Raw genomic sequence first — 21,556 nt, forward strand, 5'->3', positions numbered from 1 at the left:
CAAAATCAAGGAGTGACCAACCAATACAATGTCATTCTCAATCACTTTCTGTAGCTTATAATACATGCTTACTTAGACCCTTCAGGACTGAGACACATTCTCCTACATTTTGAGAATGCCAGTAGCTGAGTCTCCCTCTAGAAATTCTCTTTAGCTAAAGAGAATAACTACACTCAAATCATACCCCATCCCAAAGTAGAAGTCTACCCATTGTCAAGGAGTGTAAAGTCATATTTCCTTTGTCTCAAGGGAAGGCCATTCTAAAGGGCCATCCCAACTCCACTGAAAAAATGTTGATATTGAGGGTACAAACAGACCAAAACACTTCTCACATACAAATCTCCATCTCAGTCCATTTTCCTGACTTAAGACAATCAGTATCAGTAGTACTCTAAGTATATAAGTTTTATGGGACCCTAAAGCTGAATGCTTTGCTAACAAGGGGCAAGGAGGACTCCATAACTTCCAGTAGCTGGAGCTCTTCAATTATAGCAACATAGTTATTAGAACTCACCCTGTGGTGAACTGGTTTGGTATGCTGGTGCAAATGAATGTACTCACAAGTGCAGTATCTCAGGCTTTTGAGTAGCCAGGGAAGTATTAGAAGGAAATTGCATCAGATGTCTCTTACTGAGTGACTTTGATGCATCAGAGAAGACCAATAAAAGGCTTTGGGTGATTAATCACCAACTGAAGGTGAATTATAAAATTCAGAGGGCCTCCTTGGCAGCTTATAAAGAGGCTTTTATCTCCTGTAGCTGGAGGCAGGGGAAAAAAAACAAAAAACAAAAAAACCCTGAGAATTTGGCCCAGAAATTAATTCTAATAGTAGCAGAGAGCCTTCTAGAGAAGGTTGAATTGTTAGTCTTTCCAACAAAGGATGTATCAGTGATAGATTCTTGGTCGAAAAGAGTGAGACCAGGAGACTTGACTTGGGGACATCTGGGTTGATAAACTCATAAACATTAACTCCAGAGCCCTTAAATCCTCTGGGCTAGAAGAGAGGCCCATTCCTTCTGAGTAAAGGCTAGCATGCCTCCATTGCTTGAAAATGATGCAATGACCACTACCTCATAGGACATCATGAACAGCATTCAATACCTGCCAGTAGCTCCCCATTTAGCCTCTAGGCTGGGAAAGTGTGAGGCATGGTAAGGAAAATAAGGGACTATGTCCCCAAGGGAACTTGAGGGCGCTTCCCAATAAACTTCTAGTGGGTTCTGTAGGACCTAATCAATATACACTTGAAGGAGCTAGAGGAGTATGATTGGGACGATATCCTGACTCTTCTATATGGAAAAAGGCAGAACAGGAGATTGGAAAAGGATTTGTTTAATTGATAAGAAGGAATTATCCCATTATAAAGGATTTGAGACCTTGACAAAGACCTCAGAAAACAATGCTAATACATTGTCAAGATGATTCCTGGAAGCCTAGAGAAAATGATAGCCAGTAATAAGTAGAGTAGAGAAGCCAAAACTGTCATGGTAGACATAAAGAAGAGGAATTCAAAAAATTCACAAAAATGGCCAAGCTACTGGATATACTATGTAAGGCTAGAAAACCAGTTAACTGCATTCTAAGGGAAAGCCTGAAATATACCCCAATTACAAAAGCAGTTGTAATGCACTAGCAAGAGAAACACCATCATCTTTGAGACACTGAAAGGCACCTGTCTTCTGTTGGTAGGGCTCGTGGTAATAAATGCTGTTACAGAATCGTGTTCTCAGAGGTAAGGAGGATGATAGAATCTAGAAAATACAGAGGCCAAAGGCAGCATCTAACTATCAGAAGCAAAGTGTCCTGCCATAATGAGTGGGAAAAAATGGAGTGGCTGTTATGGGTTCTCCCAGAGAGTAATGGAAATGGTCACCTTTCAGAATATGTGAAATAAGACAAATGGTACCAGGATTAATCAAAAAATAGGTGGTAAGATCAAGATTTTGAACTGGCTGACCTGCTATCCATCAAGATGCAATCTTGAAAGGAAGGGGGGACACGAGGGCAAGGTGTAGCCCAACTCCTAATAATTTCACCAGCCGTGACCTGGAAAAATGTCCCAGTGGGTGAGAACATCTTTGCAGGCATGATGATACACATGTTGGAGGCGGAAGGAATACATATGGAATTCAATGTGACCTACTTGGACATTTCCTGTGATTTCCCATTACTCCATTCCTCTAATGTAATTGTGAAGACGCACATGGAGCAAACTTGTCCTAGAAAGATGACTACCAAGGAGTCAGAACACTCATGAATAAAGCTTTGGGTCAAACTGCTAAGTAAGCCACCAAGACCTTCCATGGTGATAGCTGAGGGTTAGAGGAGAGAGACAATGAATATAGGATATAGCCCTATGAACATTTGCAGTGTTGAGGGCTGTATTTGTTTAACTAACTACTGCCTTCTAAGATTCCCCTTAGAAAGACAGACCCAGGAGAATCATACAAGAACTGCTTCTTAAACTAGGATAGAGAAGTGAATCTGGGGCAGAGAGCAGGTGGGGATAGGTAGTGGCAAGTAGCTATGAAAATGGACTGCTGACATGCCCTGCTGCAGAAAGCATAAATGATAGAGGACCCCAGGGCTACACTATGAACTTACCACCCCATTCTGGCCAAGGCCGTACTTCCTATGGGCTGCTTCTGACTAATGAATAATTAGGGCAGAAATACTCATGCCCTCTAACGGGCAACTTTGCTTTAAGGATTCTCCATATGCTTGACCAAAACTCATAGAATTGTACTAAAGACTGAGATTTTACTTCCTACACAGCCCCCTCCCTTCCCTCTTCCTTCAAAGGGCTAAGACTTATATAAATTTGATGATTCTCCCTGCCTCCTCTGGCTGCCTTCGGGTATTGGTCATAATCCCTCCTCCAGTATATCTTTTGCATGTGTAATCCTGCCTTGGCTACTGCTTCTTGCATGAAATGAACTAGCACATATGTGATCTCTAAGAAAAGGGAAATGATTGAAGGGAGCCTCATGTTCACATTAATTTCTGAGTGTATTCCATGTTCTGGATTGAAATGCAGGAAGTTAAAAGCCAAACAGAATACAGTTTGCTGAACTGCAGAGAAGATACTTGTGTTCTAGACCCATAAATTGGCTGGAATTTTCCAGTAAGTAACAAAAGAGGTAGAAATATGCAGAGTGGAGCCCCAGAATTTCACTTGAAATGCACACTACTGCTTGAGGGCAGGGCGGCATAGGTACACAGGGAGTCTTTTGTTTGTTTGTTTTCTAGAGAGAGAGAGATGGGAGTGGGGAGAGGCAGAGGAAGAAGAGAGAGGAAGCAGGCTCCACACTCAGTGACACTCCAGGACCATGAGATCATGACCTGAGACAAAATCAAGAGTCTGACACTTAACCTACTAAGCCACCCTCAGTAAGACCTAACAGAGAGTAGCTGCTACAGGATGACCGCTAATAGAGACACCAGAAATCATGTAAGGAGGGGAGACTCTGGAGTTATAACATATTCAAGACTTCCTAGAATGTGTTATCTATTCTCAATAGCCTCTCTATAATAAAAAGAGAGATGCAAAACACAGGACCCACCATCAAGCAAAAAGAGTGCACAGAAACATAACCCAATACAAGCCAGATACAGAAATTATCAAGACTTTAAAACAGCTATAACAAATATGACAAAGATGTTACACCAAAACATGATGAATACTCAGATGGGGACTCTCAGAACTGAAACAAAAATCTATGAAAGTGAAACAAATGGAAACACAAAAATACAAACATCTGAAATGAAAAACTTAATGAGCGAGTTTAGTGGGAGATTAGAGACAGCATGAGAAAATGTTAGTGAATTCGAATACAGTCCAGTAGAAATGACCAAACCTAAAGAATAAAGAGGAGAAAAAAAAAAAAAAAAGATGGGAGGAAAATAAAAAAACAGTGTCAGGGGCCAGTGTTAAAATAGCCAGTGTATGATACATGTCCTTGTCACCGGTGTTTCTTAGAAGAGGAAAGAAGAAAATGGGTCAGAAAAAGAGGTCAAGAGTGATGGCCAAAACTTCCCCAAACTTTGTGAAAAACATCAACCTGTGATCCAGAAAGCTTGTGAAACAACTCCTACACACAAAATAGACTGCTGGGAATTAAAGATAAGACACAGAATACTGAAGAAAGCCAGATTAAAAGGCTCATACTTATGGAGAAGTAACAGAAGAATCACAGCTGCCTTCTCATAAAAAGTAGGGAAGAAGAGAGGGAGGGTGAGAAAGAGAGAAATAAACACAATGAAACAACATCCGTAAAACGCTGGAACAAGAACAATAAATATTTTCCCATAGGTGCTCTATATCAAACAAAAGCGTCCTTCCCAAAGTTGGATGAAAAGAACATGTTACCAGCAGACCTGAATTATAAAGGTTATTAAAGTACATATTTCAAAGATGGAATTGGGAGGGAGACAAACCATAAGTGACTCTTAATCTCACAAAACAAACTGAGGGTTGCTGGGGTGGGGGGGTTGGGAGAAGGGGGTGGGATTATGGACATTGGGGAGGGTATGTGCTTTGGTGAGTGCTGTGAAGTGTGTAAACCTGGTGATTCACAGACCTGTACCCCTGGGGATAAAAATATATGTTTATAAAAAAAAATAATTAAAAAAAAATAAATAAAGTACATGTTTCAGGAAAAGAAAAAAAAGGTCACATGGAAATTCACATTTGCATAAAATAATAAAGAAAGAAAACCAAGAAGATGGTAAGTATATGGATAAATATAAACATATTTTTAGTTTATACTACCTTAAATTTATTTAAAAGTCTATGAATTGAACCAAAAACAGTAACACTGTATTGTGCAGTTTTATGATACATGGCAAAGGGAAACTGACAAAAGCACAGATACAATAAACAGAGGTATGTACTTAAAAGTTTCCTACATTTAGGGGCACCTAGGTGGCTCAGGGTTAAAGCTTCTGCCTTCCACTCAGGTCATGATCTCAGGGTTTTGGGATTAAGCCCTGCATCAGGCTCTCTGCTCAGCAGGGAGCCTGCTTCCTCCCTCTATCTCTGCCTGCTTCTCTGCCTACTTGTGATCTCTCTCTCTGTCAAATAAATAAATTAAATATTTTTTAAAAAGCTTCCTTACATGTCATAATATTAATTATGTGTTTTAAGAATGAACATCCTTTTAATCCCATTCGTGGAGATTAAAAAGTACAGCATAGGGAATATACTCAATCATATTGTATAACGTGCCCATGCTCAGTGGGAAAACTGAGTAATGTAAGAATTGTAAAATTACTATGTCATATACTTAAAACTAGTGTAATATTATATGACAACTATCCTTCAAAAAACATATATATATATATGTTTTATATAGCTTTCTAACATATGCTATAATAATAGAAATGTGCCTAAACATATAAATAAAATAAAATAAATTGATTAAAAAAAGTTGGAATAATCCAAAAGAGGATGGGAAAGACAGGAAAGAAAGAAAAGAGCAAAAAATGGATCGAGTATAAAAGTAATATTAAGTTAGTATACCTAAATTTTAAATAAAAATTTAAAATTAAAGACTTCAAAACACTAAATAAACTAAAAACTCCAAACAAAATGAATAAATTGTAAAACTCGATTAAAAAAAAAAACAAGGCTTAGTTATATGCTTCCAATAAATTCTCCTAAAGTATAAAGGCAAAGATGAGTTAAAAGTAAAAGAAGAAAAAAGGGTATATGATAATCAAATTATCAATAAACAAAACATTAAATACTCTCAAAACCAAGTCATAAAGGAGTAGGTACTATATAAATCTTACTGAACTTAAGAACCAAATAAACTAATCTATAGTAAGAAACATGATAAAGAATCATTGCATATGGTCAATGGAGATTGGAAGGATTATAGAGGGCATTTCTGGACTGATGGAATGTTCTATGCTCTGACCAGAGTTCTAGTTACTGCTTTTGGATTTTACCAAACTCATCAAATTGTTTCCTTAAAGATAAACCATAAGAGACTCTTAATCTCACAAACAAACTGAGGGTTGTGGGTAGGGGTGGGTTATGGACATTGGGGAAGTTATGTGCTCTGGTGAGTGCTATGAAGTGCGTAAACCTGGCGTGGCAATTCACAGACCTGTACCCCTGGGGCTAATAATATATTATATGTTAATTAAAAATACAAAAAAAATTTTTAAAAATTGCCTCCTTAAGAATACATCTCATTGAATGTAATTTATATCAACAAAATTAGAATGACTCTCTCTAAAGTCCATGATAGGACCACCTGGGTGGCTCAGTGGGTTAAAGCCTCTGCCTTAGGCTCAGGTCATGATCTCTGGGTCCTGGGATCTGGCCCTGCATCGGGCTCTCTGCTCAACAGGGAGCCTGCTTCCTCCTCTCTCTGCCTCCTCTCTGCCGGCTTGCAATCTTTCTGTCAAGTAAATAAAATCTTTATAAAAATAAATAAATAAATAAAGTCCATGACAGACAATGACAGAGCATAACTAAACTCACTGTTACACGTTTATGAACACCTCTATTCTCATAGCTAATTGTTCCTTTGTTCTTTCTCCCCTTAATGGGTATCTTGTGGTTGTTGGCTTCATATTCCAGAGATTTGATGTCCATCTTTCAAATGTTAAATTATTAATTTTGTGATATTATATAATTAAGGGGGACTTCCTCTTAAGACTCAGATTCATGTGTATGTCACGTCTGTTCTCTGGAATTACAATAAGGTATACCCTCTAAAATTTTAGAATGGAGTGTAGCAACGGTTGCTTCCTGAGAGCAAAATTTTAAAATGTTATACAAGGGAGACAGGATAGCTACATAGCTGTGAATACCTAAGTGTAACCTGACTATGGATTAAGAATGCTACGGAATAAACATGCCAATCAGAAAGGGTTACAATCAATCCAGAAATAGTACAGAAAAGAAACCCGAGAAACAAGTTTGGAAGCTCCTACCCAACCATGGTCCTAGGGGAACGACAGCTTTGGCCATCAGCCTTCAAATACATTTAGCCCCCTAGCAAAAGCCTCCCTAGGCTGAGATGAATAAAACAAGCTATTAGTTATAAATAATGTGAGCCTGCCCTCTGACACATGGAACAACATCATATATTTGAGTCAGTAAATTCGGTGGTCAGACAATGGGAGCAGGAAAATTTTACAATAGAATTGCTACTTTGTGGGGGTTTTAGGAATATGGACCAGCTAACCTTTCTTTTCTAACAGTGCTACTACGCCCACTGCTTCACCTGCTTTTATTTTCTATAATTTTTCCAGAAAAATTCTTGACATTTATTCTGCCTTTAAATCTCCTATCCCTTTGGACCCTGCAAAACTGTCAGCATTTGGATTTCTACCCTTGGCAGACACATGTCTATTTGCCCAGAGTGGATTTATCTCCTGAGCACTAATGAGCCATGGATCTATTTTAACTTTTTATCTCGTGTAAGGTATCAGTGCTACCTTCCACTAGTATATCTTATTTTTGCTGCTAAATTTCTGCTCTCTTTTCTTCCTAGTAAGGGCTTTATCCCGCCTAACTCAGGGATACGAGGCATGCAGAGACCTCCTGAAGGACACATACAGTACTGCTGCTGGGAATGGCCAGCAAGCCAGTACTCACAGATGAAAGATGACTCCAAACTTTGCTCTGAAAAAGAGGAGAAGCCAAAGGGGTCAATGTTCAGAGACGAAGTACCTTTGCTCGTCTTTACTCCTGCTTTTATTGGTCCTTCAGGATAATAACAAATCCTTATCACTGTTTCTCAAACACAAAGGTGCTGTGTGACTGGGGGTCTTACTCAACTGGGAGGATCTGTTTACCTGAAAGATAGGATATGCTAATCTGTGTGTTCTCGGAGTTCTGCTAAACATAGCCTAAGGGACAATGCATACATCTCTTAGATGGCAGAGCCGCTGTTGTGCTAAGAAAGCAACTCCCAGAGCATTCCAATGTCAGAGTGGTCAGGCAGACCTTGGCATTCCAAAGGCCCACACCCTTTGAAAACTTGCCACACCCTTTGAAAACTTGCCTCACCCCCAGCGGCCTCTGTGTTACATTTTAGCAAGCCCAGTAATGCAGCTGAGTTCATGCTCTACATTAAAGCCAACATACTTCCTATTGATTTGGGACTTGCCTGCAATACAAGCTTTAGCCAAAGGCATGTGAGGGAACATAACATACAGAAACCTTTGAAAGGCATCAAGAGTTCCTGTTTTTTGGTTGTCCCAAAAAAAGAGGAACCTGAGAAGACCTGTGGCCAAGCCACAGAAGTTGAATGAAAGCCACTGACACCTATCATGAAAAAGAAATAAATATGTGTTATTGTAAACTACTATGATTTGGGGAGGGTCATTTGTTTTTAATAAAGCTAACTAATAAAATGCATACTTGATTAGAAAATAACCAAAATTAAATACTTAAACAGCAAACCTGAATTTCTAATTTGAATCCATTTTAGATGTTGCATCAAGCAAGAGTGAAAAATATACTGTTTAACAAAAATAAAAATAAGATTAAAGTTATTTGGAATTCACATTAATACAAAATAAGAAAAAAAAATCTTGAATAAGAAGGCATCTGCAATCCAGAGCTGCTGAAAAATTATTTCTTTGCCTTTGGGTTATCACAATTTAAGATGAAGTCACTAATAACTAATCAACTCATGGAAATCATGTAACTGATCAGCTGATCAACTCATGTAATCCACACTTACCTTCCATCATTCTTAGTGACCTCAAACAATCATATGGCAATTCATCCAACACCCTAGCTCTTCTCCTCTTCTTGTTTTTCTCTTCGCTAGTAAAATTTGGTTTCACCTCAATTCAGTCTCCCATTAGTCTCCTATTCCCATAAAAATTTTGTATCTTGCACCACCATTAACTTACTTTCCCCTGAAATCCAATTTGTAAGTATCTCTCTCTGAGTACCGTCTATCACCTCTTTAGCTTACTGTCTCTGGTGGCCCCTTAAATCTACTTCATTACATTGAAATTTCATCCCACTGGGTTGTAGACTTTATCTTAATGCATCTGTCCCCTTATGTTTTCACTTTCCTTTCTTCCATCTTAGAGTATCATCTTAGTTCATCACTATTTTCATTAATAAAGTACGTACAACTCTTATTTTCTCTCCCTCTGCCACACTTCTCTGACAAAACTTCAACTCTCATTGAACTTAAATGTATAGATTATGTTGTCTAAAGCCTGGATAACTCAACTCAGCTAGAAATAGTCATATAACCACACTGACAAGGCTCTGTTTAAATTCATGAGCTCAAGCATTAAATAGACAAGTAGTACTACCTAAAAGTAATGCTACATGTCCTACATAATTTCACTTTTCCAAGCTTTGGTATAAATAATTCAGAAATTTGCTTTCAGCAAATATCTTCTTATAAGTATCTTCTATTTTGTTTAATTTATTATCCACGATATAATGGCTTCCATTGTATTCTTTATTTTCTGACATTTCTGCCTAGCCATTCTCTACTTCTTGGCCTTTGTATTTGCTTTTCTCTCAGCCTATAATGCTCTTACCCAGTTCATAGCTCTCTCTTACTCTGCAAATCTCATTTCAAATGTCACTTCCTCAGAGAGCCCTTCTCTGACCATCTTATTCAAAGAACAGACCCTTTATTATCCTATTACATTGCCTTGTTACTCCTTCACAGCACTAATCACAATATGTAATTACCCCCATTTTTTCCTTTTCTTCCCTTTTATCATATCTTTCTACATGTAGAAATTAAACTCCTCAAGAAGACATTTGTCTGTTCTGTACTCTGCTGTATCTTCAGTGCCAAGTATAATATCCGGCAAACAGTAAGTACTCAAGGAATGTTTTTTAACTAATGGGTAAATTAATATGCAAGGGAGCAAAATATGCCACCCCAAAACATATTTTGGCATATTGGTTATTTTAAATTACAGTTACTCAAGAAATATCAGGTACAAGAAGGACACTCTAGGAGCACCTGGGGGCGCTCAGTGCATTGAGCTTCTGCCTTCAGCTCAGGTCATGGTCTCAGGGTCCTGGGATGGAGCCTGCATCAGGCTCTCTGCTCAGCAGGGAGCCTGCTTCACCCCGCCCCCCCCCCAGCCCACCTGCCTCTCTGCCTCTCTTGTGATCTCTTTCAAATAAATAAATAAAATCTTTAAAAAAGGAGGAGGTGATGGAGGAAGAGGAGGAGGACACTTTAACCTTTTTTGTTCCCCTGAAAGCAAGAAGTGAATCTCCCCTGTGAAATGCACCCTGCCTATATTAGGAGTTAGAAGGCAATCTTACCATTAGAGTTAGTGATGTCAAGGCCTAGCAGGCTATATAAACAAATCTTGTTATTTCCTCACTAATTTACTATGAGAAGCTCAAAATTCTTTGTCTTGTCAATTTATCACAAATTTATTTTTTCTTTATCTAAAAGTATAAAAGCTATTTGCTTTGGTCATTTCTTTGAGTCTCATATTTTTATGAGCTCCTCTATATGTATAAAATTAAATTGCTTTTTCTCCTGTTAATCTGTCTTATGTCTTTAATTATTAGATCAAGAAAAGAATCTAGAAGGAAAGAAAAGTTTTCCTCCTCTACAAATCAATACTTTATGCAAATGACTTGAAAACATATTAACTTATTTTGTTTTAATCTATAAAGTAAGAAGATAATAAAAATACAAGGTTTCCAAAGTCTCCTTGACTAGAGGTTGTGAATAGCTATACCATGATATGAAGTAGGTAGTTGAATCAACTCATTGTTTAAAGAATGTTTTTGCATTTGTTCTACAATTGGTCAACAGAGAACCAATGATATAAGGCTAGTTTTAATGCTTCCTGTGGGTAACTGCATCTTCAGAGGGATCTCAACATCCATGGATAAGAATTATATATATTATATTATATTATATTATATTATATTATATTATATTATATTTTATAAAAAACTGCCCAAACATCTCTGCTCACCTCAACAGACATATGGAAGGTATCTATCATACCAAGGACACACATTCAAAATCTTCATGCATTCTGTGATAGTCTCTGAAAGAATTCTATACATCAGAAATGTTATTAAAAAAAGAAATGTTATGAGAATGAAGACACTATCAGTCCAAAACCTATGGGATACAGCAAAAGTGGTCCTAAGGGGGACCTCCCTCAAAAAAATTGAAAAATCCAGAATACACCAGCTTTCTTTATACCTTAAAGAACTGGAGAATCGACAACAAATTAAGCCAACCCCACACACAAGAAGGGAAATAATCAAGATTACAGCAGAGATCAAATGGCCAAGCTAAGCCAAAAGAAAAGAGAGAAGACCCAAATTAACAAAATTATGAATGAAAAGGGAGCGATCACAACTAACACCAAAGAAATAGAAACAATCATCAGAAATTATTATCAACAGTTATATGCCAATAAGTTAAGAAGCCTAGATTAAATGGATACATTCCTGGAAAACTATAAACTTCCAAAACTGAATCAGGAAGAAACTGACAACCTGAATAGAACAATATCTAGTAATGAGACTGAAGCAGTGACCAAAAACCTCCCAGAAAACAAGAGCTCAGGACCTGATGGATTCCCTAGGGAATTCTACCAAACTTTCAAAGAAGAAATAATACCTATTCTTCTGAAGCTATTTGAAGCAGAAGGAAAACTTCCAGACTAATTTTATGAAGCCAGTATTACCCTGGTCACCAAACCAGGCAAAGACCCCATCAGAAAGGAGAATTTCAGACCAATATCCCTGATGAATATGGATGCCGAGATTCTCAACTAGATCCTAGCTAATAGGATCCAACAGTACATTAAAAAGCCACCATGACCAAGTGGGATTTATCCATTGGATCCAAGGGTGGTTCAACATTCGCAAATCAATCAATGTGATAGAACAAATCAATAAGAGAAGAGAGAAGAACCACATGGTCCTCTCAATTGATGCAGAAAAAGCATTTGACAAGATATAGCATCCATTCCTGTTTAAAATGATTCAAAGTATAGGGACAGAGGGAACATTCCTCAACTTCATAACATTTATCTATGAAAAACCCACAGCAAATATCATCCTCAATGGGAAAAAGCTCACAGCCTTCCCTTTGAGATCAGGAACACGACAAGGATGCCCACTCTCAACACGCTTATTCAACATAGTATTAGAAGTCCTAGCCAACAGCAATCAGACAATAAAGAGAAACAAAATGTATTCAAATTGGCAATGAAGAAGTGAAACTCTCTCTTTGCAGATGACGTGATACTTTATATGGAAAACCCAAAGAACTCCATCCCAAACTACTAGAACTCATACAGCAATTCAGCAATGTGGCAGGATACAAAATCAATGCATAAATATCAGTTGCTTTCTTATATACTAACAATGAAAATATAGAAAGGGAAATTAGAGAATGGATTCCATTTACTATAGAACCAAGAACCATAAGATACCTAGGAATAAACCTAACCAAAGAGGTAAAGGATCTGTCCTTGAGGAACTACAGAACACTCATGAAAGGAACTGAAGAAGACATAAAAAGATGGAGACCATTCCATGCTCATGGATTGGAAGAATAAACACTGTTAAAATATCTATACTGCCTAGAGCAATCTATACTTTCAATGCCATTCCAATCAAAATTCCACTGGCATATTTCAAAGAGCTGTAGCAAACAATCCTAAAGTTTGTATGGAATCAGAAGAGACCCCAAATTGCTAAGGAAATGTTAAAGAAAATGCTAAGAGACCCTAAAATGCTAAAGAAAAACAAAACTGAGGGCATCACGTTGCCTGATTTCAAGCTTTACTACAAAGCTGTGATCACCAAGACAGCATGGTACTGGCACAAAAACAGACACACAGACCAGTGGAACAGAGTAGAGAGCCCAGATATAGAGACCTTCAACTCTATGGTCAAATAAACTTCAACAAAGCAGGAAAATATACAGTGTAAAAAAGATAGTTTCTTCAATAAGTGGTGCTGGGAAAATTGGACAGCTATCTGTAGAAGAATGAAACTCGACCATTCTCTTACACCATACACAAACATAAACTCGAAATGGATAAAAGACTTCAATGTGAGGCAGGCATCCCTCAGAATCCTAGAGGAGAAAATAAGCAGTAACCTCTTCAATATCAGCCACAGCAACTTCTTTCAAGATATGTCTCCAAAGGCAAAGGAAACAAAAGTGAAAATGAATTTTGGGGACTTCATCAAGATCAAAAGCTTCTGTATGGCAAAGGAGACAGTCAACAAAACAAAGAGGCAACACACGAAATGGGAGAAGATATTCGCAAATTACAATACAGACAAAGGGCTGATATACAGGATCTATAAAGAACTCCTCAAACTCAAAACACACAAAACAGATAATCATGTCAAGAAATGGGCAGAAGACATGAACAGAAACTTCTCTAATGAAGACATACAAATGGCTAACAGACACATGAAAAACTGCTCATCATCACTAGCCATCAGGGAGATTCAAATCAAAACCACATTGAGATACCACCTTACACTGGTTGGAATGGCCAAAATCAACAAGACAGTAAACAACCTGTGTTGGAGATGATGTGGAGAAAGGGGAACCCTTTTACACTGTTGGTGGGAATGCAAGTTGATGCAGACACTTTGGAAAACAGTGTGGAGATTCCTTAAGAAATTAAAAATAGAGCTTCCCTATGACCCTGCCATTGCACCACTGGGTATTTACCCCAAAGATATTGATGTAGTGAAAAGAAGGGCCATCTATACCCCAACATTCATAGCAGCAATGGCCACAGTCACCAAACTGTGGAAGGAACCAAGATGCCCTTCAACAGATGAATGGATAAGGAAGATGTGGTCCATATACACTATGGAGTATTATGCCTCCATCAGAAAGGATGAATACCCAACGTTTGTATCAACATGGACAGGACTGGAGGAGATTATGCTGAGTGAAATAAGTCAATCAGAGAGAGTCAATTATCATATGGTTTCACTAAATCATTAGTGAATAAATCCAATAGATATAATCTACTTTCTTCTTCATATCTCCATGTAACATATGTGGTCAAAGGTAAATAGTTTTACATTCAGGTCATACAAGAGGTGTAAAATTCCTAGACATCTGGATCTTCCCAGTAGAATTTTAAAATTTATTTCTTGGTTTTTCTAATGATAGGAACATAATTATAACCAATATAAGTTATCATAATTTTCATAAACTACGTATTTGAGAAAATGTGTTTAGCTTTAATACCTATGTTATCCCATAAGTATTTACATAAAGTTTTCCAGTGAAATGTTGGAAGTAGGATTGCGGTAATGCAGAAGACAGATTAATTATTTATATTATGAAGTACAGGTCAGATGTGAATTAGACTCATTATTATTCCTTTATTCCCACAGGCTCCCTCCGATAAGTATCTATTGATTCATTCTCCCAGAGCAACTTTCTCCTGCTGGCAGAGTCAGCAGGCATTGCTAGACTCAGCAATCAAAATTTTAGTTCATAAGGGATTTATTTAATTATTTGTTCAACTATTTACTTTATAAAAGCCAAGATTATCAAAATTTCAGTCCATTAAACAGGTAAATCATGAAATGCATATCCTTTAATAGAATTATTTACTTGAAGTATTACAAGCTCAAATACATGTGGAGACCGAGTAGATAAAATAAGTTAATAAATTCTGGAATGAACAAAAATTAGAGGGAGAGATGAAACAGCTATTTAATCCCACTGAATTGTTACCACTAGAGCAGGTGAGTCTGGTATTAACAACTCTTACAACATTTTTGAAAACAAATTTAAAATATTGCCAATTCATTGTATGTGTATGTGTTTGTGTGTATTGAATTTACTTTATGAGATTTACTTTATGAACAAAAGTCTTCTATGGGCTTTACCTGTTAATAATGTTTACCAGTTAAAGTTAATAATGAGCTCAAAAGTATTTTTCTTTAGAATCTTGAAATAATAAACACTAATGAATCATTTAAAATGTCTGCATCACAATATTTGATTTACATAGGACTGTTCTTATTATAATTATGTACATTGAAATGATATTTTCCAGATACTCCTTCTATACTATTATAACTATAAAAGCAATTACAGAGATGTGTATATGTATATATACATATATTCACACACACATATACATATCTAGAAAAAGATAGACCTATAAAAATAGTTTTTTTAACAATTTGAACATTCTCTTTTTCTTTCATTATGATGAATTGAAAGTAATATAAAAGGAAGGTGGGTTACATTAAAGAGGAAATTAAGTGGGCAATTGCAGTGGGCAAGAGAAGAGAAGAAAAGAAATATAGTAAGAGAGGAGGAAGAAACTGCATCTAATTCAGATATAAGGGAGACATTTAGAAAGTTCACAAAGATTAAAGAAATTACAAGCCCAAATAATAAACTCTCTAGATAGCAACATAGAAAACTAACAAGTAAGTGATCGGTATTCAGTAGGAAAGCTGTTTGGGTAGTTTTTAGCCCAAGTTACTCTCTTCCTTCCATTCTGTTCTTCCCATCACCAATGAACACAGTAAACACAGCAAAAAGAGAACACAGAAAAAATATTTCTAGATAATAATGTAGATCAATGAAGATTTCCCAAAACATGTATAGGATAGTCTATCTCTTTATTTTAACATTTCAGGGATCTGTGCAATACAAAATAAAACAGCAAGATCTAGGATTATAGAACTAAAGAGTTAAGAATCTATGAACAGGGCACCTGGGTGGCTCAGTGGGTTAAAGCCTCTGCCTTCGGCTCAGGTCATGATCCCAGGGTCCTGGGATTGAGCCCCGCATCGGGCTCTCTGCTCAGCTGGGAGCCTGCTTCCTCCTCTCTCTCTGCCTGCTTCTCTGCCTACTTGTGATCTCTGTCTGTTAAATAAATAAATAAAAATCTTAAAAAAAAAAAAAAAAGAATCTATGAACAACTAAAATGTGGACTAAAATGAGCACATGAAGTGCCCATTCCCAATTGCGGTATATTTGATTAGCAGTAGTTAAAAGATGTCTCACAGAATATTTCAAATGAATATTACAAATTAAAGAATATTTGATTAACAGTAGTTAAGGATTGTCTCTTCTATGGATATTCATGATTAAATAGAGATCAAGTATTAAATGCAAAGGATAATGTAAGTACCATGGGTTACATAAGGGGAAGAACTGAGAATAGTAATGATGGGATTTATCCTGTTCCAGAAATTTCACTAGATTCATCATTTTAGCTTGCACTTAAAGTCAAGGTCATCCTTCTGTTGTAAACTTATTATATTTGGTTATTAAGGATGAAAACAAAACATAAGTAACAGAAAGAGGAGGAATATATATACAGAAAAAAATTTGTGAAAATTTTATGGCTATTTACATAGGTAAAATAAATTAATTTAGAATAATTTTTTAAACTAGATATTTTGTCCAGAAAAAAATAAAAGAGATTGAGCTGTCTAGTGGTGAAAAGCTGAATTTTCTCATTAATATGCTCCTTGCTTTTCTTGATCATTGATTCATAGGTAAAAGGCTTTGCATGGATAATTGTCACTATATTTTAAGGTCATTAACAAGAACTTCAACCAGCCCCTCTGTGATGATTTTATACAGCAACTCGATTAGGCTATGGTACCCACATATTTGGTCAAAGACCATTTTAGAACTTGATGTTACCATGAAGGTATTTTTGTTGTTGCTGTTTTAGTAATATTTAAATTAGTGTGAGTAAAGCAGATTATCCCCCATAGTATGGGTGATCCCCATTCAATAAACTGAAGGCCTTAAGAAAAAAACAGACTGAATTTCCCCAAGCAAGAGGGATGACTGCCTCCAGATGTTCTCAGACTTAAGCTACAGCATCAATTCTTCCCTCTTCTCAGGTCTCAAGCCTACCAGCCTCCTCCACAGTTCTGGGAATTATCAACGCCTACAATCACATGATCAATTCCCTAAAATAATCTCTTTCTTTCTGGGGAGACAGACTTGGTTCTGTTTCTCTGGAGATTATTGATTAATGAGCCAACATTCCCATTATTAAAATGTCATAGGCACTACTAGCAAGGAACAATTGGAACTTGAAATGAAAAAAAAAAACCACATTTATATTTGCATCGGAAAAATGAAATAGGTATAAATACAACTAGATATGTGCAGAAATATGCCAAATTCTGAATCAAAAGAAATGAACCAAATGAGAACTAAATAAGAGTTAATCCATGTTCACGTATAGAAGACTCAATACTGTCAACATGCCAATTCTTTCTAACTTGCTCTCTAGATGTAACGCAATTCCAATCAAAATCCGAGCAAGTTATTTTGAGGATATTGCCAAAATGATTCTAAAATTTATATTGGGAAACAAAAGACTCTCAATAGTCAACACAATTGCAGGACACCAACAGAGGATTGACATTATGAGCCTTCAAGACTTACTATAAAGGTACAATAATCAAGAAAATGTGATATTGGTGAAAGAACAGAAAAATAAATCAATGGAATAGATAAGTGCTCAGAAATAGGCACAAGTATATTCAACTGATCTTTGACAAAGAAGCAAAGGAAACAACGATGCAGAAAAGATAGCCTTTCAGCAAATCGTGCTGAAACAGATAGACATTCACATGCCAAAAAAAAACAAACGAAAGAAAGAGGGAAAGAAAAGAAATTGGAGCTATATCCTACACTCCTCACAAAAATTAACTCAAAAGATAATGATACAACTATAAAATGAGAAACTTTAAAAGTCCCAAAAGATAACACATGAAAAAAATCTAGATGACCTTGAATTTGACAATGACGTTGTAGATACATTAAAAGAATGATCAATGTAGGAACTAAATGATAAACCAATCAAACTTAAATAAACTTAGTCAAATATTAATTGATAAACCAATAAAACTTAAATGAACTTAATAAAAATTTAAAATTTCTGCTTTATGAAAGACACTGTCAATGAGAAGACAAGCCATGAAGTAGAAGAAAATATTTGCAAAAAGAAATAGGTGATAAATTGTCTAAAATACACAAAGAACTCTTAAATTCAGCAGTAACAACAATCCAATTTTTAAAAGGACAAAAGATCTGAACAGACATCTCGCCAAAGAAGATATACAGATGGCAAATAAGCATATGAAAAGATGTCCCACATCCCATGTCATCAGGAAAACACAAATTAAAACTACAATGAGATACCACTACACACCTATTAGAATGCCCCAAATCCAAAACACTTAAAACACCAAATGCTGATGAAGATGTGGAGCAATACAAATTCTCGTTCATTGCTGGTAATTTGGGAAACAGTACAGCCACTTGGAAGACAATTTAGCCATAAAAACAAGTTCCTTATAGAGCTAACAACTGTCTTACCATCTAGCTTACCAGCAACTATGCTCCTTGGTATATACACAAACTGTGCATGGATGTTTATAGCAGAGCTACACATAACTGCTCAAACTTGGAAGCAACCAAGATGTCCTTCAGCAGGTACTCAAAGTGTGATATAACCAGACAATGGAATTTTACTTGATGTTAAAAAAAAAAAAAAAAAGCTTTTAAGCTGTGAAAAAATATAGAGGAAACTTTAAAGCATATTGCTAAGTAAAAGAAGCCAATATGAAAGAGCTACATCCTGTGTAATTCCAACTCTATGACTTCTGGAAAAGGCAAAGCTATGGAGACAATAAAGATCAGTGATTGCCTGGCGCTGGGGGCATTGGGGGAGGCAGTCATGAATAGCCAGGACACAGAGGATTTTTAGGGCAGGGAAACCGTATGACACCATAATGGTGGACATAGGTCATTATACATCTGTCAAAGCTCATAGAATATACAATACCAAGCTTGAAGCCTAATGTGGACTATGAACTGTAGATGACAATGATATGTCAATGTAGTTTCATTGATTTTAACAAATATACAACTCTAGTGTGGGATGTTGATAGTGGGGGAGGCTGTGCATGTTTGGAGGAGAGGGTATAAGGAAAGTCTTTATACTTCTTGCTCAATATTGTTATAAACCTAAACTATTTGAAAAAATGACTGATTAAAAAAATGTCATGGGCCATTATAACTATGACACTGCAAGTGTCTACCCATTTCTTTCCAGCTAAAGTAGACAGCACAGCCAGCAATCAAAACATGATTTACATGAAGTTAAAGGATACAGTAACATTTTAAAACCAGCTGCTATTACTTGCATTATTTATTCATCAGGTGCTGTGTAATTGCATAATTGTGCTGAATAAAGAAAAATGGGTTCTCTCTATTGAAGAACTTCTAGCCCAAAGATAGAATGGAAATTTAGAAATAACTTTAATTTCTTAGGATCGACAAAAGGGGGCATTTTAATGGAAGGAGTTCAGTCCAAAAGACTCTTACATTAATAAGACTTCTTACTCAATATTTAGGTTTATTTTTTTAAGATTTTTATTTATTTATTTGAAGAGAGAGACACAGAGGGAGGGGGAACACAAGCAGGGGGAGTGGGAGAGGGAGGAGCACACTTTCCATCTAGCAGGGAGCTCTATGTGGGGCTGGATCTCAGGACCCTGGGATCATGACCTGAGCTGAAGGCAGACGCTTAACAACTGAGCCACCCAGGTGCCCCTAGGTTTATGGTTCTTAAACCTAGTTGCATATTGAGAAGAATCAGACTGTCCTTTGTTTGGTCTAAGTGTTGGCCTATATGTTTCTGTTTTTGTTTTTTCTTTTTTAACCTGGCAAATTGTTATGGATGCATATTTCATGAATCTAATCATATTAAACAAATGACACTATATTACTCTCTAAACTCAAAATTGCTGAACTATGGGAAAGGGGAATCTCTTGAGTCTCACTAAACCATTATCAGTCATTCAGAAGTGTTCACCTCAATATAGAAGGTGTTATGCTTAATGAATACAGAAATAGCAGCATTCTACAGCTGGAGAGTTCATTTTTCTTCTCTTTTATCAGTGTTTAAATTTAACTAACTAGTTAACTAGAACTAGTTAACTAACACAAGCAGGGGGAGTGGGAGAGGGAGGAGCACACTTTCCATCTAGCAGGGAGCTCTATGTGGGGCTGGATCTCAGGACCCTGGGATCATGACCTGAGCTGAAGGCAGACGCTTAACAACTGAGCCACCCAAGTGCCCCTAGGTTGTGTTAGTTAACTAGTTCTGGCGTGCTTTGGTTTTGCTATTGGTGGGTTTGTTTTGGTCTGCTTGGGCCAGAGGAACAGTTCCCCCTAATTTAACTTGAAGTTACTACATGAATTAAAGTAAATACATGAATTAAACACATGAAGTAAAAACATGAATTAAACCCACTTTCCTCTTGAAGATTTTCTTGTTGCAGCTTCCCCATTAGAGAAGACAATTTGACATTACAAAGCTATAGAATATTATGATCCCACTAAAAACTTATGTCCTACTCTTCTCTTTTCCCACTTTGTGTCCTAACAGTACTGAACTACTTCAAAGTTTCCCAAAGCATCAGCATTCTCTTCCTCTCTGGAGTGCACATAATCTTTCCTCTGATTCCTTTGCCTGGTTTATTTCTTAGGTTTGCATACCCCAGTTGATGTGTGCCTTCTCCCAGAAAGATCACTTTCCTTGTTCCCAACAACTTAAACATTCCATCTGCTTCTACCCTGTAGTGTACCCAGACAGGAGACACATACTTAAAATGCCAGTGTTAGTTCATGGTGCCACATTGCAAATTAATACTTATACAATCTGTCTTCCCCACCACCATCCCACAGTGAGTGAGCTTCCTCCCTAGTTAGATGCTGTATTTTATTCATCTCTGTGTTCTTAAGCCCTCACATATTGCCTAGACCATATTAACTGCTCAAAATATGTTGTATGAATTTAATTAAGTGATGCATATTACTCCATCCCCACCAGCAAGTATTTTTTTTTAGAATCCAAAGTATCTTGTTTACTGTTTAAAAATCAAATGTTAACCTAAAGAATTTAATTAATTAACCTAAAGAATCCTAACCATGCATTGCCCACCCTTTTGCTGCCCCAATTCCCTTTTCACTTAAATAAGAAGCTGTTTTATTCTTGCAGTTTCTGCTAGTTGAGAAGTCAGTATGATAGAGATGCTAGCAGGATTTGCCCAGACATCAATAAACTCCAAAGGCTCCCGGAGGGCCACTTGTAGTGTCAATAAAGGCTCATAATTACTTGCTCCTTTGAGCATTTTAGACCCAACCCCCCAATTCACTAGGCTGCTCAGATGAAGCTTGAGAACTGAGAGGTTCTTAACTTCTTAAACCCTAGGCAAGGAAAGTCAAACATTAACAGGGACCTCAGGATTTTAAGCAAAGGTGCTGGCTGTTCCGGCTGCTATCTTAAGCCCTTAAGGGGCTCATAAATCAGAACTCCCCTTCTTGCCCAAGGAGTGGTGGTGGGCCTCATCATTTCCCAACTTGGGGAAGTATAAACCCCCAGGGCCCAAGAGTTGATGGCAGCTGGAGCCTCTGCACAACCTGAAGGAACAAGTAATTCAATTGAGAGAAGCTGCTGGAAATATGGGAAAGGGGTAGAGAGGCGAGAAGGGGAGGAACTTGGTAGATGGGGG

The 21,556-nt window shown here is 37.0% G+C and overlaps 1 long non-coding RNA gene across 1 annotated transcript in view; it reads right to left on the reverse strand.

Annotated features, from left to right (window-relative positions):
• Positions 1-21,556, reverse strand: part of LOC106003483 — a 202,978-nt gene that overhangs the window by 177,199 nt on the left and 4,223 nt on the right. The window lies entirely within an intron of this gene.

This window comes from Mustela putorius, unplaced genomic scaffold (genome assembly GCF_011764305.1).
Source record: "Mustela putorius furo isolate JIRA1106 unplaced genomic scaffold, ASM1176430v1.1 tig00537350_pilon_pilon_pilon, whole genome shotgun sequence".
NCBI classification, from domain to species: Eukaryota; Metazoa; Chordata; class Mammalia; order Carnivora; family Mustelidae; genus Mustela; species Mustela putorius.